This window comes from Mytilus californianus, unplaced genomic scaffold (assembly GCF_021869535.1).
Source record: "Mytilus californianus isolate M0D057914Y unplaced genomic scaffold, xbMytCali1.0.p SCAF_20, whole genome shotgun sequence".
Lineage (NCBI taxonomy): Eukaryota > Metazoa > Mollusca > Bivalvia > Mytilida > Mytilidae > Mytilus > Mytilus californianus.
The window spans coordinates 9,606,974-9,617,079 of NW_026262669.1; the positions used below are offsets into that span (position 1 = coordinate 9,606,974).

Consider the following 10,106-nt stretch of genomic DNA (forward strand, 5'->3'; position numbering starts at 1 on the left):
ACGGAAAATTCAAAACGGAACGTCAATTAACAAAAGGCAAAATCAAAAGCTTAAGCACATCAAACGAATGGAAAATAGCTGTCATATTTCTGACTTGGTACAAAATGTCCCTAAACCCTGGTCTTATAGTTTGGTAAGCATCTCATTTGTATGACCGACGCAGCGATGTTAAAGCAATTTCGATAAGATTTTGTCAGGGGCAGATAACCCCGTAAGGACCTCATTATGTATTCATATATTCATTAATGGCGAAGATTCCGTAAGCTGCGTCTGTCGATGAAACTGTTATGAAATCAAATTACATACATGCCTGTTAACTAAAAACGGGTAGCCATATGATGTAATTTGTTTATCGAAACACGAATATTTTATGTTTGTGCTTTAATTATTATGGCTAACAGTTGCAATAGCTGTTTTTGTAGACGAGATTGTCGGCTTGTGGACCCCGCCTCCTTTTGCAGATTAACCAATCAGTAGACGATCGCCGTCAAGTAGATGTTTGTAGTTTGCAGAATGGAAAGAACCTTGCAGCGAAAATTATTTTCACTTCTATGTGAAAATCTAACCAGAAAAGTAAGTGTGAGCCTCCAAATATGTATTATTTATGAAACATACGTTGCTTGTTTTGTTAATCATTCGCTTCAGAAATAAAAAAAACTGTATACTTATAGATAAAAACGAGTTCAGTGTTGGCAAGCATGATATACACGTGGTCATGGTGATCAAAACGAAACTAGACTGCAACAAATATCTGAAATTTGAAAATTATAGAATCCCGTCAATAAATGAACAGAATATCGAATGAAACAAGATCCCTCCATTATACCGAGAGCCCATTCTCAACATTTACCCTGAAATTCGTTTCTAAATTTCGTTTAGCAGGTACCTGCCAAAAAGGGGGGATTCCACCGTTCACTTCTCTCCGGCACCCGCATTGCTGGAGCCATGACCCCTACTTTCATGGAAAATGGACAATGCAATGTTGCATGGACCACAGGAAATTGAACTCAGTCAGAGATATTCACCGTTTGATCACTTGTCTGAATTCACCTGATTTTCAACATTTGATCTTTCATCTGGGTATAGGCATGTGGAATTTGTGCAGCAGAAAACATTTTTGCAATAATACCCAGATAACGATTTCAAAGTAATTAGCCTTTGTTATTGAAGGGTGCTCTGGCAACACTTTAAAGGTTGATGCAGACTGTTTTGATTTATTTACAATGGGTCATTTGTCTCGCATATCTTTGTGATATACTTTTAATAGTTCTGCGATCATTCGATCACACAGGTGCACACCTTCCAAAAATGTGTGGTCGATTTTAGCAGCCGGATTAAATTTGAAAGCTAAAGAGTATGAGTTGTTCTCAAGAAAGGTAATCTGTTTGGAACGCGATATCTCTCCGGCAGGGATAGCCACTGATACCGAGACTACGCCCATTTCTCGGATTTTGCATCTATTACAGAAGAGTTATACAACATTTTCATGCATTATGGCTAGTCTCCTCACCAGGATTTGCCAATCCTGACTTAACTGAAAGCTTTATAGTTGATACAGATGCAATTGATGAGCGTTGTTGTCATAAAATAAAGATTGCTTTCGCATTTAAGAAAACAAGAACGCAAATAGTGTGTGACAAGAAGGGGGGATTCCACCGTTCACTTCTCTCCGGCACCCGCATTGCTGGAGCCATGACCCCTACTTTCATAGCATGGAGCTCTTAATTTGTAACACAGGGTACACAAACTTGCTCAAAAGGAAGCCTTGCAAGACATAATTATTTGGACTACCCCCCCTCCCCCCCCCCCCCCTCTCTTTCCAACTTCTTCTCCCACCATTTAATCAGTGTGAAGTCCATACTATATTATTTTCTGCTTAGTGCTGTATTAATCAACTTTGAATTTAAAAGGGCGGTAAAGGGTTAATTTTATGCAATGACCCAATGTTTTCTATTTACCCAGTGTATATATTTTATTTCACTTATTTTCCTGTTTTGAAGTTTGACCTCTCAATACATGTATCTCGTGTTTGGTTCGATGTGCGTGCTACATGTTCCCCCTTATTTATTTCCATGTTTCATGTCGTACAATTTATTTCTCATGCTTGTCAAAAAAGATTTGCAATTCTATTGAATATTTATGGTTCATATATGTGATAAAGAACTTCAAATTTAAATGTACTATAAATAATAATTTTTTGAAATCGGATGCAACTTAAGCTGTTAAGGAAGTTAAAAGGTGACAGCAATATGATTACAACATCTTTATGTCCATTAAAAATGACTGCAGAAGGCTGAGTATCTGGGTAATTATTTGGAAATATCCTGGACAGTGCGTCTTTCTCTGGAAAAAGCCTGTGCACCTTGAATAAATTATCTTATTATCTGTGAACCAGTATTTTTTAAATCGTTACCAATCCAGAAATATATATATAACCAAGTTTATGTACTTAAATTGATGGCTAAATTAAACAATTTTTTATACATAGTCAAAATATTATTATAATTTCTTGAAAGGCTTTGTTAATGATTAACTGGGACGCCTTCCTAATGTTCCTATGACCGTCATTATTAGGAAGGAACCGCAGCAAAAAATTGAAGAAGCTTTTCATGACACAATAATATTATACTAATTAATATGTAGTTTGCTCATCAAGACTGCCCACTTTGACATATTCTTTTTATATATATGTAGGACTCTAAAGTGCGATGGTCACGCTAAAGTGCGATGGTGTCAGACGCTAAAGTGCGATCAGATGACACGCTGAAGTCAATGGTGTAACGGGAATAGGATTCAGGCGATTGTTTTTGTTTTTTGTTGTGTTCATATTAGTTTTTCGTTTATTGTATTGTTTCTAAATCATGTCGTTGTTATTCTCTTTTGAATTGTTTTACACAAGTCCTTTCGTGATCCTGTATAGCTTTCTATGCGACATAAGCCAAGGCTCCACATTGAAGGTCATAACTTTATTAGTGCATACGTCAACCATATTTGGTCTTTGGTGGATATTTGTTCGTTGACAATTACACCACATCTTCTTATCTGTTTTTTTGTTTATTGTTTATTTTGTATATTAATCAGTCCGTTATCTTTCTCGTTTGAATTGTTATACACTGGTCGTTTTGATACTCTTTGGTCGTTATAGAATACTATCTGCGGGGTTAGCCATACGGTAACCTATAGTTAATTACATTAATGGCATTTAGCATTGGATAGCGACTGGTCGCTTTGGCAATCATATTATGATACTACACCTCTGGTCGTTATGTTACTGTCTTGTCGACGAGTATCCATCTCTTTTACGGACATGACGAACCATATTTTAAAAAATTGTTTTTACAAAATTATTCAATTAGAAAGTTTAAAAGTGGCTTTTATTTCACGCAAGTAAAAATTTGAAAACAAAACGTTTAATAATTTCATGTGTTTGAAGCGCATTTCTGGATTTACCTTCATCAGGAACACTCAAAGCCAAACATTTGATATCCGAGGATGTATAAGCATGATAAGTACCGAAACAGTTGAAGAGCTATATGCTTTTCCAGTAAATGACATGGGACGAATTAAATACTTTGACACTTGGTGTATTTTGCCATTTTCGCTCTCTTTTATGGTATACACCTTCCCCTTACTAACGTCAGTGTCAGTCTATGTTTATGAAAAGTATTTTTTTCCAGTATACTGACAGAATCATGTTTGTCCCCGCCAACACAGTGGGATCAAAGGTTTGCATTCTGTTACTGTGGATGATTTTTTGGGAAGTAACTCCTCCACATACACACTCTTCTAGCACCGACCAAAAATGTTCGGGATTGGGATCATTTGTTTCTTGTCTATTAAAAAATCTTTATCTGCACTAACATTCTCGTTTACGGGCATGTCCATTTTTGTTTGTACAAAAGGCTTGTGGCGTCATAATGCGATTTAAGTAAAGTTGCCAACGTCAATACTTTCGCGAACATACGCACTTTAGCATATCCCGGCATCAGACTTTAGCGTGTTCAATAAATAGCACAGACTATCGCACTTTAGCGTATCAAACCATCTCACTTTAGAGTCCTACATATATATATAAGTAAAACAGTATTTAAATTGAATAAACACTGCATGCATCATCATTCTAAAAATAGAGTATTACATAAAATATCTGAACTGTATCCCTGTTGGCAGGAATTAAAACCATTACTCGAAGATATATCCCCGGTAAACAGAAGGGTCAGTCCGCCCGTCCCATGAATATTTTTCTTTGCATCTTTCTCAGGAACATTACAAGGATTTCTGAAATTTGGTTTCAGGGTTTATATGTGTCAGCTATACCGTGTGATGCTTTTGTAGATTCATCACTCAAAACCTTTGTTTACCTTTTACTTTAAGGGCATGGGGGTATATTAGTAGCTCACAGATTCACTTGTTTGTTTTAAATTATTTTTTTTTTGGGGGGGGTGGCTTTTTTTTTAGCACAGCTCTTTATTTAGCATAGGATGCAGCAATTCTAGAAATCCAAGAAAAACTAGGCATTTATATATCTACGGAGGAAATCCTGATATCAAATTAGGGTTGTGTGGCAGACGTTATTTCTTTATTTTAAAAATTATATGAATCTGACATTATACCAAGGGTCCGGAAACGGTCATATATGCCAGTCATGTCCTAAGATGAAAATATTTGTCCTAAACGAGTAATTGGGATTTAGGACAAATCTTATTTTTTTAAAGAAGTTATTTCGGTCATTTCATTGACTCAATGTTTGAAATCGGATTTCTTAATCGCCATTTTGCACTGTCTTGTGTAAGTTGTGATCACTTGTTTTGTTTATAATCCCTTTCCTGTAATAAAACTGCCACTCAAGTAGTTTGATAATCCTGAGGGCCCTCCTAATATCTATATCAATGCCTCCCATCAGTAGATAAAGCACATGAAAAAATACTGTTTTCTCCGGGAAACATTGGCTAATGATCGCTAATCACTTTTTACCTGTGGTTTTAATTCACACCTGACAGTGATCACAAGCTCAGAATAATATCTTAACAATAATTGAAATTCCCTGACAAGTGTATTCATTATTTATTTACTTTTCAGCAAAGACAATCATCAAATCTGATTTAAAAATTAAACCTAAATTCACGGAGAAAACAGTATTTTTTCATGTGCTTTATCTACTGTATAATACGCATGCGTGAAATTGTCTTCAGCAAATTTAATATTTAATCGTAAAATGCAAATTGATTTCATGCTAAATTAAAAGAGTGCAACTATTGTCTGTTACATTCAAACACTTTTAAAGGTAATAAATTAAAAAAAAACATAAAAAGCCGGTGATTTCCTGTCAATTTGATAAACAAAACAAATCCCGGAAATGAATCCGGAATTAATCGTACTTTAACTTTATCGCAAACTTCCAGTTTTAACTTTTGTCAAATCGAAAGAAACGTAAGCAATGTCTGAGAGATTTACCATTTTGAGTCATTAAAATCATTTCAATTTTAAACTATTGCCTTCCCTAAACTGTTCTTCATGGTAATGGTAAGACATTTACTTAGTAAATGCGATGAAACAGCAATACAAGTTCGTTGATGCTATGAATCTAGTCAAGACTCAAGTTGACATGGAAAGGGGCACCAACTTTTCAATCATCTCAAAATGACCGAAATTGTGTGGAAAAATTTCCGGATCCTTGCATTATACATATGTGTATGCTCCTTATTTTAAAAAAAGTACCTATATGTAATTAACTAATTACTTTCTCTTATTATTTTTAGCTCCCCTGTCAATTACAAGATACAGTATGCCATTCCAGCTTTGATGAAATAAAGTAATGGTTTGATTTGGAGAGCTTTATTATTATCATGATTATAGACAGGTAAATTGTTTTATCCTGACTAACTATTGTACAATGAGACAACTCTCCCCAAGAGTGCAAATGACACAGACATTACCAACTATGGGTCTTTGAATGGCCTTCTACAATGAGTAAAGCCCATTCTGCATATTTGGCTATAAAAGGCCCCAAAATCACAAATGTAAAACATTTCAAAGGAGAAAATTAATGGTCTAATTTATGTAAACAAAAATGAATGAAAAAGAAATATGTAACACAGCAACAAACAACAACCACTGAATTACAGGAACATACATTGTACATACAGAATGTGGATGGGTTAAACATGTTAGCGATCCTGGCTTTTCTTCCTGTTTTATAATTTGTCCAAATAAATTTCTGTTCTTACATCATGTACAATGTAAGAATATTGTATGATGTAAACTCAGAAATTATTGCAATGTTTTTATGAGGCAACCTTGAATATCGCAATAAAAGGAACTCACATTCTGAAATCTATACATATAACTGTACAAGTATGCAGATTTTTCTGAAATCGCAATTATAAATCTCACATTTTTGTCCATTCTTCAAAAATTGCAAAAATAAATGTACCCAATAATCATGATAATTTCTTAATTTAATCAATGTTAATGAAGTATCTGTACCAGCAATAAAATTTATTTACACAGACATGACAGATATTAATACAATAATATACTGAACTTGCTAGCAATTTTTTTTTAGCTGTGGATTACTGATATTGATATTGAAGTATTCCTGTCGGAAAAAGAGATACAAAACAAAGTAAATTAACATAAATAAATATTTATTACATAATACATCTTATAGGCACATCTGGGTTTTTGTCTTGCCTTGACGGAGTCAAAAAGCGAGACGTAGGTATGCTGTTTCTGGCGGCGGCGTCAACAATGTATTAGTTTGTGATTAGGTCTAGTTCATGGTGAACCACAAGTGGTAGGTCAATGATATTTGGTATGCAGTTGTATTAGCATTGGCACATCTCATTTCCATGGAGATTATTTGGCCCTGCCCCCTCAGTTAAGGTCTATTGACTTTGAAACTTTTCATAGTTTACATGTATTAGTTTGTGATTAGGTCAATTTATGGGGAACCACTAGTGGTAGGTCAATGATATTTGGTATGCAGTTGTATAAACATTGGCATATCTCATTTCCATGGAGATTATTTGGCTCCGCCCCCTCAGTCATGGTCTATTTACTTTGAAACTTTTGCTTAGTTTACATGTATTAGTTTGTGATTAGATCAGTTTAAGATGAACTGCTAATGTTAAGTCAATGATATTTGGTATGCAAATGTATTGGCATTTGCAAGTATTGTTTCCATGGAGATCATATAGCCCCACCCCTGATCATGGTTCATTGACTTTGAAACTTTTACATAGTTTACAAGTTAATGTTTGTGTTGAGGTTTGTTTAAAGGGAACGACTTATAATAAGTCAATGGTATTTGGTATGTAGTTGTATTAGCATTGACACATCTCATTCCATGGAGATTGTTTAGCCATGTACCTTCAGTCATGGTTCATCGACTTTGAATATTTGCATAACTTACATGTTAAAGTATTGCTATTTTAATTTCAACATTTGCATTATCAAAATTACAAAAAGGCGAGACATATCTCTGTGATAACAGTTATTCTCATTTAACTTTATAAAGTTTTATAAGAGTACATGTAGTGCACCTTATTAAAATGTGTGTGGAAAATTAAATCCTTGTTCAAATGATGAATGAAGACATTATTAAATAAGGACAGGGAAATTATTTTGTTAGCATTTTAACAGTAACTTCTTGAAGAAATATGTTTGCACTAACTTTTGATTACTTTTCACATGTTAAATATTTCATTTAATATATATAATATTTGCATTTTCATATTTCAGGGATGATGACCTGCAGTAGAAAGTTCCTTATAACTCATCATTGCCATTACGGAAGATCTGATTGTAATTTGTTTAGAAAGCCACCAAATATGTCCATGAAAAGTAGAAAAAAGACAGCAATTCTATATAATGTACATATAAGTACTAAGCAGAAGCATTGACTGTTTCAAGACCAAATGAATTGGAATTTAGTGTTTTGATGCTGAGAGACAGAGGAAAATTAACTACACAATTTAGCTTCTTTTTCATCATCATGTATCACTGAAGTTGATGTTTACCATCTTAAAGAGCTTTTACCTCAGTTAAAATGAATTCTAAATACGGACATTTTGGAGATTTGTGAATTTTCTTACAATTGGAGTTTCAAAAAAGGATTTCATTTAACAAAATTATATTTCATGGATGTAATTTGTCGTTTCTTTCATGAAATATTTGAAAAATCTGCAATACGTTTGTATCTGACCAAGTGATAGATCTACAAATAGACATATGATATTCAGTTGAACTGTAAACATGGTAAACATGGTAAAGAAGGAGATATTCATGTATAAGACTTATATGAGTGTTTGGTTATTTATATGGCAATTACGGGGAAAAAATAGTAATTTATTTAAACATTAATCCTACCTAGATATACATGAGATATACTATCATATACATGTAGGCATACAATTCACTTATGCACCACTAATGGAGTTAGATGTAATTATAAAACTAAGAATATGACATATGATTGCCAATAAATTAACAACTCTTCATCAGAGAACAAATAGTCATATTATATATTGTCCACCAGCATGACCAGAGAACAAGAAGATCATATTATATCATGATTTATATTTCAATTTCATTTCATTTCATAACAGTTAACACAGAATAAAGGTATACAAAAAGTTCAGAAGCATAAAAAAGTGTTTTAATTGCAGTTGTTGTTCATCGTTAAGTGACTTAGTCATATTGATGTTGGCCTTCAATACTGAGCAAGACCTCTGTAACAGCCACAGAATGTTTGAACAAAAAAATTATCTATACTTATATATTTGTCTATACTTAGAAATCAGAATTTTTTTTCATTTTTTGTCTAAATTAAAATTGGTTATACAATTGTATACGTTTGGCAAAAAAAAATATAAATTTATTTAAATGATGGTATTATTTGTATCCAGGATTTTCTGAAACTGCAATAATTAATCTGGCATCTTTAATTGTCCTTACATTGTTCAATAATTAAAATTATCTTGGGAATAAATTTACTCAAAAAATTCTGAGTCTTTTTGAAGGATATATAAACTTGGCATTTTTGCGCCTGTCCCAAGTCAGGAGCCTCTAGCCTTTGTTAGTCTTGTATTATTTTTAATTTTAGTTTCTTGTGTACAATTTGGAGTTTAGTATGGCGTTCATTATCACTGAACTAGTATATATTTTTGTTTAGGGGCCAGCTGAAGGACGCCTCCGGGTGCAGGAATTTCTCGCTGCATTGAAGACTTGTTGGTGACCTTCTGCTGTTGTCTGTTCTATGGTCGGGTTGTTGTCTCTTTGACACATTCCCCATTTCCATTCTCAATTTTATTGGAAACTTGCGATGGAATATTTTCACAGTTACTGTTTTAGAGATTCTTATATCTAGCATGTTTAGCAAAAGATGTTGGGTATACATCTATGGCAATGAGACAGCATCCCCAAAACAGACAGAAATTGTTTTGTTCTCAGTTTGAAATTGCACACATATTTTTGTATTACAGCTAGAATTTGATATAAAAAAAGATGATGTGGTATAATTGCCAATGAAGTTTTGATTTACAATTACGTCATTTTTTTACTCTTGTGATTGGTTCAGGTAAAGATTAACCACTGATTGTACCCTTGTCAATGATATTTGTAGTAAGTAGTTTTATAAGCATTTACACATCATTTTGATTTCCATGCTGACTAGTTTGTCCTGTCCGCTATGTCATGATTCATTCACCTGACACTGCCTGAAACTTTTGGATTGTGTATATATGTATTAATTGTGATTGAGTTAGTCATTTCTGTGTATTTATATTATATATGGTACATAGAATTTCTTTTATTCTGACAGAAAAGAAATACCATTCAGTTGCCTCCAATCTCAGCAGGTGATGGGAAATAAGTTTTCTGATTTTGACATGTTTGAGATGAACCTTAAAATATTATGGCACTTGATAATGAAAAAACAATTGATTGATTGTGCTGAATGTCATGTAAGCACTTTTGGCTATTTCTTGGCTGTCCATTTGTATTGGTGAACACTGGTAGACAGGGATTTAATATGAAATGAGCAGCAGGTCACTATTTCCAACTTCATGGTATAAACATGATTAATGTAAATTATAAGGTTGAGA

General features: G+C 33.6%; 1 long non-coding RNA gene across 1 annotated transcript; it reads left to right on the forward strand.

Annotated features, from left to right (window-relative positions):
• The first annotated feature begins 427 nt into the window (after positions 1 to 427).
• On the forward strand, positions 428 to 8,668 carry LOC127731765 (uncharacterized). Its single transcript, XR_007995741.1, has 3 exons — positions 428 to 573; positions 5,760 to 5,860; positions 7,744 to 8,668. It is a non-coding gene; the product is annotated as an uncharacterized LOC127731765 (long non-coding RNA).
• Positions 8,669 to 10,106: the final 1,438 nt, after the last annotated feature.